Genomic DNA, 17918 nt, shown 5'->3' with positions numbered 1-17918 from the left:
TCATGACAGCTTCCACTCTCGCAGGCATATGTTCAATCAGGTGCTGGGAAGTTTCTTGGGGAGTGGCAGCCCACTCTTCACTGAGTGCTGCACTGAAGAGAGGTATCGATGTCGATCGGTGAGGCCTGGCACCAAGTTGGCGTTCCAAAGCATCCCAAGGATTCAGGCCAGGACTCTGTGCAGGCCAGTCCTTTTCAGGGATGTTAGTGTCGTGTACCCACTCGGCCACAGGCCATGCATTGTGAACAGGTGCTCGATCGTGTTGAAAAATGCAATCGCCATCCCCGAATTGCTCTTCAACAGTGAAAGCATGAAGGTGCTTAAAACATAAATGTAGGCCTGTGGTGTGATAGTGCCACGCAAAACAACAAGGGGTCAAGCCCCTTCCATGAAAAACACGACCACACAATAACACCAGAGCCTCCGAATTTTACTATTGGCACTACACTCGCTGGCAGATGACGTTCACCAGGCATTCGCCATACACACAACCTGCCATCGGATCGCCACATTGTGTACCGTGATTCGTCACTCCAGATAAGGTTTTCCCACTGTTCAATGTTTGCGCTTCTTACATCAAGCTAGGCGTCGTTTGGCCTTACTGGCGTGATGTGTGGCTAATGAGCAACTGCTCGACTGTGAAATCCAAGTTTTCTCACCTTCCTAACTGCCATAATACTAGCAGTGGATCCTGATGCAGTTTGGAATTCCTGTGTGATGGTCTGTATAGATGCCTGCCTGTAACACATTATATCTGTCTTCAACTGTCGGCAGTCTCTGTCAGTCAACAGGTGAGGTCGGCCTGTACGCTTTTGTGCTGTACGTGTCCCTTCACCTTTCCACTTCACTTTCGTTTTTTGGTCATCAGTCTACTGACTGGTTTGATGCGGCCCGCCACGAATTCCTTTCCTGTGTTAACCTCTTCATCTCAGAGTAGCACTTGCAACCTACGTCCTCAATTATTTGCTTGACGTATTCCAATCTCTGTCTTCCTCTACAGTTTTTGCCCTCTACAGCTCCCTCTAGTACCATGGAAGTCATTCCCTCATATCTTAGCAGATTTCCTATCATCCTGTCCCTTCTCCTTATCAGTGTTTTCCACATATTCCTTTCCTCTCCGATTCTGCGTAGAACCTCCTCATTCCTTACCTTATCAGTCCACCTAATTTTCAACATTCGTCTATAGTACCACATCTCAAATGCTTCGATTCTCTTCTGTTCCGGTTTTCCCACAGTCCATGTTTCACTACCATACAATGCTGTACTCCAGACGTACATCCTCAGTAATTTCTTCCTCAAATTAAGGCCGGTATTTGATATTAGTAGACTTCTCTTGGCCAGAAATGTCTTTTTTGCCATAGCGAGTCTGCTTTTGATGTCCTCCTTGCTCCGTCCGTCATTGGTTATGTTATTGCCTATGTAGCAGAATTCCTTAACTTCATTGACTTCGAGATCATCAATCCTGATGTTAAGTTTCTCGCTGTGCTCATTTCTACTACTTCTCATTACCTTCGTCTTTCTCCGATTTACTCTCAAACCATACTGTGTACTCATTAGACTGTTCATTCCGTTCAGCAGATCATTTAATTCTTCTTCACTTTCACTCAGGATAGCAATGTCATCAGCGAATCGTATCATTGATATCCTTTCACCTTGTATTTTAATTCCACTCCTGAACCTTTCTTTTATTTCCATCATTGCTTCCTCGATGTACAGATTGAAGAGTAGGGTCGAAAGGCTACAGCCTTGTCTTACACCCTTCTTAATACGAGCACTTCGTTCTTGATCGTCCACTCTTATTATTCCCTCTTGGTTGCTATACATATTGTATATGACCCGGCTGTCCCTATAGCTTACCCCTACTTTTTTCAGAATCTCGAACAGCTTGCACCACTTTATATTGTCGAAAGCTTTTTCCAAGTCGACAAATCCTATGCAAGTGTCTTGATTTTTCTTTAGCCTTGCTTCCATTACTAGCCGTAACGTCAGAATTGCTTCTCTCGTCCCTTTACCTTTCCTAAAGCCAAACTGATCGTCACCTAGCGCATTCTCAATTTTCTTTTCCATTCTTCTGTATATTATTCTTGTAAGCAGCTTCGATGCATGAGCTGTTAAGCTGATCGTGCGATAATTCTCGCACTTGTCAGCTCTTGCCGTCTTCTGAATTGTGTGGATGATGCTTTTCCGAAAGTCAGATAGTATATCGTCAGACTCATATATTCTACACACCAACGTGAATAGCCGTTTTGTTGCCACTTCCCCCAATGATTTTAGAAATTCTGATGGAATGTTATCTATCCCTTCTGCCTTATTTGACCGTAAGTCCTCCAAAGCTCTTTTAAATTCCGATTCTAATACTGGATCCCCTATCTCTTCTAAATCGACTCCTGTTTCTTCTTCTATCACATCAGACAAATCTTCACCCTCATAGAGGCTTTCAATGTATTCTTTCCACCTATCTGCTCTCTCCTCTGCATTTAACAGTGGAATTACCGTTGCACTCTTATTGTTACCACCGTTGCTTTTAATGTCACCAAAGGTTGTTTTGACTTTCCTGTATGCTGAGTCTGTCCTTCCGACAATCATATCTTTTCCGATGTCTTCACATTTTTCCTGCAGCCATTTCGTCTTAGCTTCCCTGCACTTCCTATTTATTTCATTCCTCAGCGACTTGTATTTCTGTATTCCTGATTGTCCCAGAACATGTTTGTACTTCCTCCTTTCATCAATCAACTGAAGTATTTCTTCTGTTATCCATGGTTTCCTCGCAGCTACCTTCTTTGTACCTATGCTTTCCTTCCCAACTTCTGTGATGGCCCTTTTTAGAGATGTCCATTCCTCTTCAACTGTACTGCCTACTGCGCTATTCCTTATTGCTGTATCTATAGCGTTAGAGAACTTCAAACGTATCTCGTCATTCCTTAGCACTTCCGTATCCTACTTCTTTGCGTATTGATTCTTCCTGACTAATGTCTTGAACTTCAGCCTACTCTTCATCACTACCATATTGTGATCTGAGTCTATATCTGCTCCTGGGTACGCCTTACAATCCAATATGTGATTTCGGAATCTCTGTCTGACCATGATGTAATCTAATTGCAATCTTCCTGTATCTTCCGGCCTTTTCCAAGTATACCTCCTCCTCTTGTGATTCTTGAACAGGGTATTCGCTATTACTGGCTGAAACTTGTTACAGAACTCAATTAGTCTTTCTCCTCTTTCATTCCTTGTCCAAAGCCCATATTCTCCTGTAACCTTTTCTTCTATTCCTTCCCCTACAACTGCATTCCAGTCACCCATGACTATTAGATTTTCGTCCCCCTTTACATACTGCATTACCCTTTCAATATCCTCATACACTTTCTCTATCTGTTCATCTTCAGCTTGCGACGTCGGCATGTATACCTGAACTATCGTTGTCGGTGTTGGTCTGCTGTCGATTCTGATTAGAACAACCCGGTCACTGAACTTTTCACAGTAACACACCCTCTGCCCTACCTTCCTATTCATAACGAATCCTACACCTGTTATACCATTTTCTGCTGCTGTTGATATTACCCGATACTCATCTGACCAGAAATCCTTGTCTTCCTTCCACTTCACTTCACTGATCCCTACTATATCTAGATTGAGCCTTTGCATTTCCCTTTTCAGATTTCCTAGTTTCCCTACCACGTTCAAGCTTCTGACATTCCACGCCCCGACTCGTAGAACGTTATCGTTTCGTTGATTATTCAACCTTTTTCTCGTGGTAACCTCCCCCTTGGCAGTCCCCTCCCGGAGATCCGAATGGGGGACTATTCCGGAATCTTTTGCCAATGGAGAGATCATCATGACACTTCTTCAAATACAGGCTACATGTCCTGTGGATACACGTTACGTGTCATTAATGCAGTGGTTTCCATTGCCTTCTGCATCCTCATGTCGTTGATCATTGCTGATTCTTCCACCTTTAGGAGCAATTTCCCACCCCTAGGACAAGAGAGTGCCCTGAACCTCTATCCGCTCCTCCGCCCTCTTTGACAAGGCCGTTGGCAGAATGAGGCTGACTTCTTATGCCGGAAGTCTTCGGCCGCCAATGCTGATTATTTATCAAAATTTAGGCAGTGGCGGGGATCAAACCTGGGGACCGAACCGTTTTGATTATGAATCAGAGACGCTACCCCTAGACCACCCACTTCACTATCACACCGGAAACTGTGGACCTAGGGATGATTAGGAGTGTGGAAATCTCGTGTACAGACGTATGACACAAGTGACACCCAGTCACCTGACCACATTCGAAGTCCTTGAATTCCGCGGAGCGCCCCATTCTGCTCTCTCACGTTGTCTAATGACTACTGAGGTCACTGATACGGAATATCTGGGAACAGGTGACAACACAATGCACCTAATGCACCTAATACGAAACGCATATATTTTTGGGTGTGTCCAGATACATTTGATCAGATAGTGTATATATTCGTAATGGTCCTTTCGTGATTATTACTCAGCGAGCGTTTCACATTCGATTCGAATTTGGCCGACGTGGTTCTGTTCCTGACATAAAAGCTATTCGATTTTGAACTTTGAAACATCAGGATCTGCACTGCTGGCCGACCTCGGACTGTTAATGACTCTGTAAAATGTGTGTGTGTGTGTGTGTGTGTGTGTGTTTGTTTGTGTGTCCGTTGGGCAGTCCTCAAAGTGTTTGGCACTCCCATGATGATGGTTACCCTAGAATTGAGAGACTGCGAATTCTTGAGACGATCGCCTCTGGCGCTGTTTTGATTTCTTCTCTTGAGGTTTGCTTCCAATTATCAGGTACTGCAAACAAATAAAATTACCGCTTCCTCACAGTAAAAAACCGTCAGGAGCTTCAGCAACGACCACTTCACAGCCATCGTGTGACACTTCGGTGCGTCATCGATGATTTACTGAGTTGTTTTCTGGACTTGTTCTGCCTTCACGAGGAGATATCGTCTGGCCCCCAAAGCCACCCGATTTATCGCCTTGTAATTTTTGTTCTTTGGGAACACATAAAGGGTCAAGTGTACAAATATTGCTCCTCAAACCTGCGAGAACTTAAGGAGGAAATCACCCAGGAAGTGGGTGTCATTCCACTGAAGGACCATGGAGAACTTCTGGAAAAGGTTTCTTCAGTGTCTCAACAATGGAGGATGCCATTTACCAGACATAATTTTTAAAACCAGCCGATGTAAACTGGCATGGTATTTATATTGTTCCTCTGAATAAAGATGAAACAAAATCAGCCCTCGGTCACAATTTTCAGTCTTATTAACCAGGTCTCAACTCTTCGAAGAATGCCTTCATCATAATTTAAATGTTTAAAGTTACCTATAACTTTATAGCAAATTTATGGGAAAAGAAAATTTTTTCTCTGAATCTTTGGTTGGTTGGTTGTTTGTTGCTTGTTTGTTACTACTGTTTGAAATATGGGACGGTCTTCTTGCCGGAACCTGTACAACAGCTTAGTTCCAAACATGCAGCAGTTGCGATACACCTGTCAGATTAGATTTTTACCTGTGGGGCACTTTCGCTGGTGGAAGGCTTGGCGAGGGCGGCGACCCGATGGTATAGTGCCCCCACAGGCGCCAGGGCCGAGTCGTAGGAAGTGGCGGTGAGCCCTTCGTGGTGCAGCGTGAGCCTCTCCATCTGCTTGAACTGGTTTCGCTCCTGCCTGCACAGCGACTGATATGTCGTGGACACCACCATGGCTATTGTCATGTTTACGTCCCGGAGCTACTTCTGGGAGATGCTCTGCACTTCCTGTTTGGTCGTGGTCGGATCGGTGCTGTTGTTTTGGAAGTTGGTACTGAGGTGTATGGGCGACAAGGGCTCTGTCGCTGCGATCCACGCCTGCTCCAGGGTCGCGACACTGGAGCCTGGAAATTTCTGGGACGCTCTATGAGTCTCTTCGTCTGTCATGGTCGAATTATAATGGAAGGATCAAGTCGACTCGTTTCCAGATTCCACTGAAACCGGTTTTAAACAACATACAAAGGTAGTGGCAACAACCCGGCCGGGGGGAGAAAAAGTCGCAGCACCATGGACTAGTTGTGTGACATAAACAAATGTTGGTGGGCGTGTTTCTACACCTGAAAGATGATGTCTATTCAGATTTCGCGCCAGTCGCATAAGAGTGGTGCTAGTAGCGTCACTATGAGGATGGAAATAAAGTTTACTTATACACTTTAACAGTCATGAGCGTTAATGACCTTTGAGAATGGTCGTGGTGAACTGATGTTAGTCAAGAATGCGTTTAAGGGAACAAACACGGCATTCCGAGCTCCTCACTAAGTTTCAACGAGGTCGTGTGATGGAGCTACGAGAAGGTGGATGTTTCTTCTGCAGCACTGCAGAGAGTTGGCAGAAATGTAGCCACTGTACATGATTTCTGGCAGCAGTGGTCACGAGAATGTACAGCCGGAAGAAGACCGGGCTCCGAATAGCGACGTGGCGCTACCGAGAGGGAGGACCATCGTTATCAGCGTAGGACTGTGGAGCAACATACTGCACCTGCAGCAGCTGCTGGCACCACAAACTGTTTCAAATCGGTTACTTCAGTGACAGCCCCGAGCCAGACTCCTGGGTAATGTGCATTCCACTGACCGCGCACCACCACCACTGTGACTTCAGTGATGTCAAATGAGAGCTCATTGGAGGACGGGGTGGGGGTCTCTTGTGTTCTCTGGTGAAATCTGGTTCTGCCTCAGCGACAGTGACGGTCGTGTGTGTGTTAGGGGGAGGTCAGGTGAGGTTTGAAACCGACCCGTCTGCATGCTAGATAAACCATGCCTACACCAGGAGTTACCGTGCCGGGTACGATTTGATAGGACAGCAGGAGCATCCTCGTGGTTATATCCCACGCACTCTACTAATGTGTACGTCAGTTTGGTGACTCGACCTCTTGTGCTGTTGGGCATTACACGGGTTGTTCTCTAAGAGGATAAGGCTCGCCCACATACCGGTGTCGACATGTCGCCTTGGCCTGCTCGATCACCAGATCTGTTTCCAGTCGAGCACGTATGGGATATCATCAGACAACTCAGTATTATCCGCAAACAGCATTAACCGTCCCTGTGTTGACCGTCCAAGTACCATACACTTGGAACTCCATAGTACAAACTGACATGCACAACACAATGCATTAACTTTTTGATGCTTGCGTTCAACATTCCGGTTGTTGCAACGGCTACTAGTGTAACAGCATTTCCCATTTCGAATGGCTTTTCTCGCACTTGCGTTACCTGGTGATTTTGCAATGTTAATCACTTAAATATATTATCTAGACAAGTGTATTAGCGTCATTTCATTACTCTACATTAATAACATTTAAGTTTTGGGATGTTTTCTAAGTATTTATTTACAACTCGTACAAAATAGAAACAGGATTCAAAGGTTCACTCCCCAAAGCCGTCACCAGCACTGTACGACGGTTGTTGAAAAAGAATCCGACTTTTATTTATGAAATCATCTTTATTGAGATACAATTGTTTGGTACCAATCACTTCCAAAGTAGTCCCCTTCAGCCTCGACACAACTCCCGTGCTGCTGTTGCCACTGCTGGAAGCACCTCTGGAAAGTTTTTGGTATTGTGCGCAACTGCTCCGTGAAATTCTGCATAATGTCTTCCCTGTTCTGGAATCTGATCCCCTTCAGAGTCTCTTTCAGTTTGGAGAAAAGCCAGATGTCACTCTGTGCTAGGTCAGGGGAATATCGAGGCTAACATACCACAACTGCAACCATAGAGCGCAGACACGCCCTGATACCATTGTTGATTTCTACAATTAAAAAAGCTCGGATGTTTTTTGAATAGGTCTCCTAATATAACCCGTCGCCAGTTACGTCGAAAGAGCAGGATACCCCTGGGTACGCCAGTTGTATAGGTAGTTCGAGTGGAGCAGTCGATTGTCCGGCGCATCTCCATAACAGCTCTGAACCGAATACCCTTAAGTTCGTCCTTCACGTTAGGAACCAAGCTGAGCTCACCAGGGCGTAAGTCCGGGGAGTGTGGTGAGTGGTGCGGCGCTTCCCATCCCCATATACCGATAAAAATCAGTCGCGACTTGAACCAAGCCTGCCCGAACACTGTCCTGCAAAATGATGGGCGCGTGCTGCAGAAACTGACGCCGCTTCTTTCTCTCAGTTGTTTTTCTACTTTAGAACACAGTCTATTTCGTTTTCGTGACTAGACCGCTTAACAGATGTCGTTGAAATTTGGCATGGAGACAGTTTCAACCCTGAGAAAGATCATAGCCCACTTCAGAAAGCAAAAAGGCTTTTTTTATAAATCAGTGAACATAAACCAGGTTAAAACTTATTTTGGTGTATAACTAAAGAATTGTATAATGTGTAAGTACTTCATTAGTCGCCGCGCGGGGTAGTCCCTCAAACGAAATTACACTCCTGGAAATTGAAATAAGAACACCGTGAATTCATTGTCCCAGGAAGGGGAAACTTTATTGACACATTCCTGGGGTCAGATACATCACATGATCACACTGACAGAACCACAGGCACATAGACACAGGCAACAGAGCATGCACAATGTCGGCACTAGTACAGTGTATATCCACCTTTCGCAGCAATGCAGGCTGCTATTCTCCCATGGAGACGATCGTAGAGATGCTGGATGTAGTCCTGTGGAACGGCTTGCCATGCCATTTCCACCTGGCGCCTCAGTTGGACCAGTGTTCGTGCTGGACGTGCAGACCGCGTGAGACGACGCTTCATCCAGTCCCAAACATGCTCAATGGGGGACAGATCCGGAGATCTTGCTGGCCAGGGTAGTTGACTTACACCTTCTAGAGCACGTTGGGTGGCACGGGATACATGCGGACGTGCATTGTCCTGTTGGAACAGCAAGTTCCCTTGCCGGTCTAGGAATGGTAGAACGATGGGTTCGATGACGGTTTGGATGTACCGTGCACTATTCAGTGTCCCCTCGACGATCACCAGTGGTGTACGGCCAGTGTAGGAGATCGCTCCCCACACCATGATGCCGGGTGTTGGCTCTGTGTGCCTCGGTCGTATGCAGTCCTGATTGTGGCGCTCACCTGCACGGCGCCAAACACGCATACGACCATCATTGGCACCAAGGCAGAAGTGACTCTCATCGCTGAAGACGACACGTCTCCATTCGTCCCTCCATTCACGCCTGTCGCGACACCACTGGAGGCGGGCTGCTCGATGTTGGGGCGTGAGCGGAAGACGGCCTAACGGTGTGCGGGACCGTAGCCCAGCTTCATGGAGACGGTTGCGAATGGTCCTCGCCGATACCCCAGGAGCAACAGTGTCCCTAATTTGCTGGGAAGTGGCGGTGCGGTCCCCTACGGCACTGCGTGGGATCCTACGGTCTTGGCGTGCATCCGTGCGTCGCTGCGGTCCGGTCCCTGGTCGACGGACACGTGCACCTTTCGCCGACCACTGGCGACAACATCGATGTACTGTGGAGACCTCACGCCCCACGTGTTGAGCAATTCGGCGGTACGTCCACCCGGCCTCCCGCATGCCCACTATACGCCCTCGCTCGAAGTCCGTCAACTGCACATACGGTTCACGTCCACGCTGTCGCGGCATGCTACCAGTGTTAAAGACTGCGATGGAGCTCCGTATGCCATGGCAAACTGGCTGACACTGACGGCGGCAGTGCACAAATGCTGCGCAGCTAGCGCCATTCGACGGTCAACACCGCGGTTCCTGGTTCGTCCGCTGTGCCGTGCGTGTGGTCATTGCTTGTACAGCCCTCTCGCCGTGTCCGGAGCAAGTATGGTGGGTCTGACACACGGGTGTCAATGTGTTCTTTTTTCCATTTCCAGGAGTGTATTTCCACTCCGAAGCTTTTCAATATATTTTCTGCCATTCCGCTTGTAGTTCTGGATCTTTTGGGGAAGTCCGGGACTTAGCATTCTCACCAGTCTTCACGATATTTTTGAATTCTTTAGTTTCTGTTGAAAAAATTTAATTTCGTTCTGTTCATTTCTAATCATGCCTTGGTCTGCAGCCCTTCGTGTTTCTTAGGAACCTCATCTCTGCCGTCGATGTTTTTTGTTCCAACCATGCTTTATTTTTTATAACATAACACAAGAACCGCGAACACTTTATAGAATTTCGGGACAATCTGTTTTTGTCGGTACTTTATTGCCCAATGTTCGGATTACGGTGCCACAAACAGCTTAGAATTTGTACAATTTGTTTTCAGTATCAGAGTAAAAATCGAAACTTACAGCGTAGCCTAAATAAAAGGTTAAGACACCTGTTCTAAAGCAGGATTATCCAAAACTAGTTTTAATCTGACTGAATATTTTCCTCGGAGTGCACTTATTTACGTTATATTACTAGGAATTTTAAAGTTGCATTCGTTGCATATTTAGTTCAGGTGGTATACAGATCTTTGGAGGTCATTTCATTCACTTGAATCATGTCATCTACAAACAGAAGCACAATCAGGTATTTTTAATTCGTTATCCCAATTCCTTTGTCTTCTCGCAGTTCATGCATTGAAGAATGAAGTCAATGTAAATACTAAAAATGCTGACATAATCTACTCATTTAAATGTATATCGAGCGAGCTGGTGCAGTGGTAGTACATTGGATGATGATGATGATGATTGGTTTGTTGGGCGCTGAACTGCGCGGTTATCAGCGTCTGTTCACGAATGATGACGAAATGATAAGGACAACACAGACACCTAGTTCCCTGGCGGAGAACGCAACCCAGCCGTGAATCCCATGATCCAGAGCAGCAACGCCAGCTTCTAGACGACGAGCTGTCAACTAGTACACTCTACTCGCATTCGGGAGGACGACGGTTTAAATCCGCGTCCGGCCATCCTGATATATGTTTTCCGTAATTTTCCTGAATCGCTCCAAGCAAATGCTGGGATGGTTCTTTTGAAAGGGCACGGCGGACTACTTCTACCCTTCCTTGACGCAGTGCCAGCTCCTGCTCCGTCTCTAATGACCTCGACATCGATGGCAGATGAAATACAATCCTCCTCCTGTCCTTCTTTTAAAGGCATAGGTTTAACGCAATAAGTTGGACGTTAAAAGTCAAAAACTTCGTACTCGTATAAGGTAGCGTAATTTCATGACCCGAAAATTATACAGATTATATTCACCGAGCACTTGTGAATGGCAGCACCTGGCGACTTACAATAAACTTCACACTTAATTTTGAAACTTTGTGAAACTTTTTTTCCCTCTGACATCCCTGACAGAATGATGAAAGGAAAAAGACTTTTATCACTCCTACATTTTCGCTGTTCATGCATTAAGGCGTCAGCATCAGTCACGAATTTTGAATTTATTACTTCTTTACTACTCACTCTATTCGCAACACATTTGCCAGACAGTATCCACATACATCGCCGAATGTACCTGAAAATTATAGCATTGTACAATACCTAACGCAGTACATAAAAATTTAGATGTTTTCGAAAAACTAGCTTCTCTTAAAACAGAGCGTCTTCAACTGCAAAGGGATATGATTCTTCAGGTCAAGTTTTTAACACATTAACTGATACGGAAAGGAAAAAGTTTTGGTCATATGTAAAATCGGTAAGCGGATCTAAATCCCCTATTCAGTCACTCGTTGACCACGATGGCACCGAAACAGAAGACGACCGAAGAAAGGCAGAAATACTGAATTCAGTGTTCCGAAACTGTTTCACTGCGGAAAATCGTAACACGGTCCCTGACTTCAGCCGTCGCACGGACGCCAAAATGGAAAATATTGAAATAAACGATATCGGAATTGAAAAACAACTGCTATCACTTAGTAGCGGAAAAGCATCCGGACCAGACGAGATACCCTTAAGATTCTACAGTGATTATGCTAAATAACTTGCCCCCTTTCTATCAGCAATTTATCGTAGATCCCTGGAAGAACGTAAAGTACCTAGCGAATGGAAGAAAGCGCAGGTCGTTCCCATTTTCAAGAAGGGTCATAAATCAGATGCGAATAATTATAGGCCTATTTCGCTTACGTCAATCTGTTGTAGAATAATGGAACATGTTTTGTGTTCTCGTATTATGACGTTCTTAGATAATACAAATCTCCTTCATCATAACCAACATGGATTCCGCAAACAGAGATCATGTGAAACTCAGCTCGCCCTATTTGCCCAAGAAATTCACAGTGCCGTAGACACTGGCGAGCAGATTGATGCCGTATTCCTGGACTTCAGGAAGGCATTTGATACGGTTCCGCACTTACGTTTAGTGAAAAAAATACGAGCTTACGGAATATCGGAACAGGTTTGTGATTGGATTCAGGATTTCCTAGAAGAAAGAACACAACATGTCATTCTTAACGGTTCAAAATCTGCAGATGTAGAGGTAATTTCGGGAGTACCGCAGGGAAGCGTAATAGGACCTTTATTGTTTACAATATACATAAATGACTTAGTTGACAACATCGGTAGCTCCGTGAGGCTATTTGCAGATGACACGGTTGTCTACAAGAAAGTAGCAACATCAGAAGACTCGTACGTACTCCAGGAGGACCTGCAGAGGATTAATGCATGGTGCGACAGCTGGCAGCTTTCCCTAAACGTAGATAAATGTAATATAATGCGCATACATAGGGGCAGAAATCCATTCCAGTACGATTATGCCATAGGTGGTAAATCATTGGAAGCGGTAACGACCGTAAAATACTTAGGAGTTACTATCCGGAGCGATCTGAAGTGGAATGATCACATAAAACAAATAGTGGGAAAAGCAGGCGCCAGATTGAGATTCATAGGAAGAATTCTAAGAAAATGTGACTCATCGACGAAAGAAGTAGCTTACAAAACGCTTGTTCGTCCGATTCTTGAGTATTGCTCATCAGTATGGGACCCTTACCAGGTTGGATTAATAGAAGAGATAGACATGATCCAGCGAAAAGCAGCGCGATTCGTCATGGGGACATTTAGTCAGCGCGAGAGCGTTACGGAGATGCTGAACAAGCTCCAGTGGCGGACACTTCAAGAAAGGCGTTACGCAATACGGAGAGGTTTATTATCGAAATTACGAGAGAGCACTTTCCGGGAAGAGATGGGCAACATATTACTACCGCCCACATATATCTCGCGTAATGATCACAACGAAAAGATCCGAGAAATTAGAGCAAATACGGAGACTTACAAGCAGTCGTTCTTCCCACGCACAATTCGTGAATGGAATAGGGAAGGGGGGATCAGATAGTGGTACAATAAGTACCCTCCGCCACACACCGTAAGGTCGCTCGCGGAGTATAGATGTAGATGTAAACGAACTTCTGAAGGTGGTTTACATATGGGACTTCCAGTCTTCAGATAGCAATTTGGAGGGGAGAAGGGGATGGTGGTTACGCGGTCTATTTGAAACTTCAAACTTTCCGCAAATTATGCAGTTGTCTGTAATGAAGTACTGTCTGAAAGAAGTCACGCCCTCATAAGATTTCAGTGTAGTGCAAAGACTGGCAACTTGGTTTAAATGTTCCCGAAATGTAAAATTGTTCGGTTCACAAAAAGAAATAACCTTATCCTACGACTTTAATATCAGCGAGTCAAATTCTCAATCGCTCAACCCACACGAATACCTGGGTGAAAAAATTTCTAGAGATTTGAAATGGAAACGTCACATAGTCGCAGTCTTAGGGAAAGACGGTGGCTGGCTGCAATTCATTGGCAGAATTCTAGGAAAATACAATCTGTGTACAAAAGAAATTGTTTACAAATACTCGTGCGACCCATCCCCCAATATTGCTCGAGATTCTTGGATCCTAATCAGATACGACTGCCAGGCGATACTGAATGTACACAAAGAATGGCAGCACGAATGGGCACAGGTTTGTTTGATACATTGGAGAGTGTCACAGAGTTTCTGATTAAATTGAACTGGCAGGCGCTTGGAAATTGACGTAAAATATCCAGAGAAAGTCTACTTGGAATATTTCCGGAGGAATCCTTAAATGTTGAATATAGGCGAATGGTAGTGAATAGAGGGAATGACTGCGAATGCACGTTCGATTTGCGATGCAAACTAAGCCTAATAATATTCCCGGTGTGAGATGTAGTTGTCAGCTCTGTAAATGCTGACCGGTGAGTCGCTTAAAGCCCAGGCAAAATTAATCGCGGAGGGACACATCACGCTCTCAACCGATTAAGCATATCCCCTAAGGGTGTTCTAGAGCCTGTGACTAGTGTATTGAATATTTTGAAGTATTTTTAATTCCATTAACCAGTTTTGTAACCTTTTCAGACTCATTTTCAAATGTGGCACACAGAATTTCCGTCTTTATTTCGGTTAGAGTGATGCCGGGTACTGGCTTTCTGACAGGGAGACAGAGGACTCTTTAATGTATCGCCATGAGCGACTGTTACATGGCGACATGTGTCGGAAAACCAATTCTTCCACTTACCGTGGCAATGTGGGCGGTATTGCAGTTAATATCCACCTGGCTACTGCCGTTGTCATTGTGTATTGGCCACAGATTAATCGCCTTTCAATGTAAATATAAATACGAAATTTCACGATCACCATAATGTTTACTACTGATGTACATTACAAAGATGTTCAATTAAAAGAATAGCATACTTTGCTCGGAAACAGTCTTTTGATTTTTGTGCATATAACACGAGGCAGTGCTGAGAAGTAGTGACTCCAAATGTTTTATTTGAAACTCTTAAGCTTTCGAGTTAAAAACCTTAGTAACATTCTACATCTTTATTCTACATATCTGCAGCCCTCTGCTGCTAGAGGGTTCCGATTTGTACCGTGTAACATAGCGGTGTGTGATGTAACTGTGTCGGTGCGTGAGGAACAGCTCAGACAACTGAAAGCACGAACTGGAAGAGTTGGTCCGCACGTGGAACACCCTCCTCTTCAGCATTACAACGCCGAACTACAGCCGAGCGCTGCGACGTCTGCAGCACTCCGATGCCGTTCGTTCACTGCCGTCGATTGACCTCCACACAGCCCCGACTTGGTCCCATCCGATTTTCATCTGTCTCCAAAACTTACAGAACACATTCGAGGTCATTTATAGTTCGAAGCCGTGCAAGCAGAGGTGAGGTCGAGGCTCTGTTAGCACAGTCAAATATTCTACTGTGACGGTATCGACAAAATCAACATTTCAAAAATGAGACTACGTAGAATCCGATGGCTACAGCTTCAGTGCGCTGCAGCTGCTATTTGTTAACTCGTTTAAATACTTGAGTGTATAAATCTGTAGCGATATGAAATGGAACGATCACATAAGAACATTTGTAGGTAAAGCACGTGCGGTTCATTGGTACAATACTGGGGAATTGCAATCAGTCTACAGAGGAGACTGATTACAAAATAATCGTGCGACCCATCCTGGATTATTGATCAGATTCATGGGACCCGTACCAGATAGGACGGACAGGGGATATTGAACTTATACAGAGACGGGCTGCAAAAATGCTCATAGGTTTGTTTGACCCATAGGAGAATGTCACGAAGATGTTCAGAGAACTGAACTAACGGACAGTTGATGATAGACATAGACTATCCCGTGGAAGAGCAAAGTATCGCGAGGAGACCTACTTAGAAAGTTTCTAGAACCGACGTTACATGATGAATGCAAGAATATACTGAAACCGCCTACGTATCGTAACTGTAGGAAGCGTGGAGACCAGATTAGACTAAGCACAGCACGCACAGAGGCTTTTAAGCAACCACAATTCGCACGCTCCATACGTGTCAGTGGAGTGGGAATAAGTTCTGATAACTGGTATAGTGGCAAGTTCCATCTGCCATGCTCTTCACGGTCGTTTGTAGAGTACAGATTATAAGCTGCCTATTTTTTTGTTTAAATTTAAATTATAAGAAAATGGGCGTCTTGCACAATGTCCTAAATAAGTCTCCTCTTCATCATCATGGTCGTCGCCGCCGCCGCCGCCGCCGCCGCCGCCGCCACCACCACCACCACCACCACCACCACCACCACCACCATCATAATGAGTGTTCTGCCCTAGGGCAGGTCTTCACATGTAGCTCTCCATGCAGTCCCATCATTTGTTACCCTCTTGTTTTCTCACAACTATTTTCTGTCCCTACGCTGTCCACCACTTGGTATGTTCTTGTTCTGCTACTTGTTCTTCTTCTTCCATTCACTATTTCCTCCATACCATCCATCAGTAAACAATCTCTTCTCATTCAGTGTCCATGCCAATTGTGTTTCCTCATCCTGCTACCTTTAAAATTTCTCTCTGTTCTCCCACTCAACACCACCTAATTTCTTACTGCGCCTGCCTATTTTATCGAATATCAACGCACCCACATGAAAGCCTCCTGTTATGAAACGTCTCGTTGGCAATTGCTATACGTGTTTTCACCTCCTTATTACTTCCAATGTCGTCCGTAATAGCGCGTCGCAGTTATCTAAATGGTTCAAATGGCTCTGAGCACTATGGGACTTAACATCTGTGGTCATCAGTCCCCTAGAACCTAGAACTACTTAAACCTAACTAACCTAAGGACATCACACACATCCATGCCTGAGGCAGGATTCGAACCTGCAATCGTAGCGGTCACGCGGTTCCAGACTGAAGCGCCTAGAACCGCACGGCCACTCCGGCCGGCAGTTATCTAAAAACACTAAATTGTTCTGTATCTTCCTGCCTAACATTATAGGTCTCACTTTTCTTGCACTTACCACCGGAAATTTTGCCTTTTTCTTATTATTTCTCATTCCAATTTACTCACGTCTCTTGTTTAATTCTTTTAACATTTCAGTCATACTTTTCTCGCTTTCTTCCAATAACACCATATGAACCGCGAGTCTAATGCATTCTGTACTCCTGACAACAACCAGCTCCCCTCTATTTCGTTTCAAACGTTTTTGAATGACCTGCTCCAAATTTATTTACACACTAAGGAAAATAAACGTATCCCGGAGGAATTACCCCAGTGGCTTGGAAATCAATACACGTGATGTACGTGTAGGGGCAAATGAATGATTACAGTTGCAGAAAAACTGGATGATTAATTAAAAAAAAAGAGCTTCACAAATTGATAAGTCGATAACGTGTTGGCCCACCTCTGGCCTTTACGCGGGCAGTTATTCGGCTTGACATTGATAAAGTTAGTGGATGACCTCCTGACGGATATCGTACCAAATTCAGTTCAGTTGGTTCGTTTCATCGTCAAAATCGCGTCCTGTTTTAAAGAACCTCCCCATAGTGTTCCAAACGTTCAAAATTGGTGAGAGACATGGCAATCTTGCTGAGCACTGTATTGTCTGGCATGTTCAAAAACAAACACGTAGATACTATCTCCGTGTGTGGTGCGTAAATTATGGCAGGCACCTCACTTAGTGTCCCGAGCAGAGTTCAAGCCGCCATAGAGGCAAAGGGTGGACACATGCATATTAATGTCCACTAATAGGTGTCTGTTCACTTACTGATAGGACAGTGTATTTCGAAATGTTAGCAGAGGCCAGAAGTTGGAGCATTTGGCTTTCCGCTTAAAGCTTACGTGCAGCGAGTCGTCGTATCTCTAGAAAGACACACCTCTGGCATCAGTAGTTGAAAGTCGCCTTCAAACTAGCCGTGCTGCGCTCTCTACCTCCGGTTCTTCTCGTGGCCGTCAGAGCTGCCGTAGCCAAGACGCGCCCTGGGTAAACGCTGCGGACGTCTGCAGTCGCGCCTGACGATCTGTCACGAATTATGAAATGTATTCGCAGACACCAACTGTAATACGACAACGGCTATACAATTTACTGGAAACGTACTGGATGTTCTGAAATTCCCATCACTAACTGCTAGAACTTGTACAGGGGACATAATACTCGTATTTTAAATTGTAACCCGTCTCCGGAGACGTACCGTATACTAGAACCATTTGAAAACATATTGGTAACGCTGTCACTTTGACAAGTAATTTGTTACACTGAAGAACCAAAGAAATATCGTTTAAGG

This window comes from Schistocerca serialis, chromosome 12 (assembly GCF_023864345.2).
Source record: "Schistocerca serialis cubense isolate TAMUIC-IGC-003099 chromosome 12, iqSchSeri2.2, whole genome shotgun sequence".
Taxonomy (NCBI): domain Eukaryota; kingdom Metazoa; phylum Arthropoda; class Insecta; order Orthoptera; family Acrididae; genus Schistocerca; species Schistocerca serialis.
The sequence above is the reverse complement of the archived record's forward strand: the minus strand, read 5'-3'. Positions refer to the sequence as shown.